Below are 783 nucleotides of genomic sequence, written 5' to 3'. Positions count from 1 at the left end.
TGAATCCCCCTACTGGGGGCCAAGCCTGAAATTTGACCAGGAATCATATTGTGACCTCCTGGTTCATAGATTGATGCTCAACCACTGAGCCCCACCAGCCAGGCCCCATTTTTATCAATACCAGGCACATAAGGTACATTGGCAAGAACTCACTCCTAGACAAAAGTCTAAAATTTCCCAAACTCCTTTGCAGCTAGGTTTCTGGATATGAATTCATTTCTGCCCATTGGACGCGCTTGCACGATATTTTGAAGGCAGAAGTGGGGCAGAGGCATCTTCCCCGGGCTGTTTGCTGCTGGTGATCATGTTTGCAGAGATGTGAGGTCTTCTGCAGCGGAACCCAGGCTGTGCACAGGCAATTGTGGCAGAGGCAGTGCCCAGTGACCTGTTTTGTGGGAGCTGGAGGGCACTTGTGGGGGCAGCAGTTTCCCGATCCCCGGTTCACAGCTGTGCAGTGTCCTAGAAGTCAGTGTGGCTGAGGGGGCACCTCCTCCCACTGGGCAGGGAGTCTTTCCTGGGGGCCCAGCCTAATACCCACACCCCCAGCTTTCCAATGACTTCCCAAGCACCAGCTACCTGTGCTAAATTCCTTCCTGCCTCAATAGCAACGATTTAAAAACATTTTGGAGCCCCTACTTTCAATGAAAACAATGCTGCACAGAGTCAGGTGTGCGAGGTGGGTGGGGTGTTAGGGAAGGCTCCCTTCTGACCACAGATTATTATCTGTTGGTCGTTCCTGAATAGGTGGCCGCTGTGTTTCCCGAAGATGGCCACGTTTCCCAT

The sequence above is a fragment of the Myotis davidii genome, unplaced genomic scaffold, assembly GCF_000327345.1.
Source record: "Myotis davidii unplaced genomic scaffold, ASM32734v1 scaffold343, whole genome shotgun sequence".
NCBI lineage: Eukaryota > Metazoa > Chordata > Mammalia > Chiroptera > Vespertilionidae > Myotis > Myotis davidii.
This window is presented reverse-complemented; position numbering follows the sequence as displayed.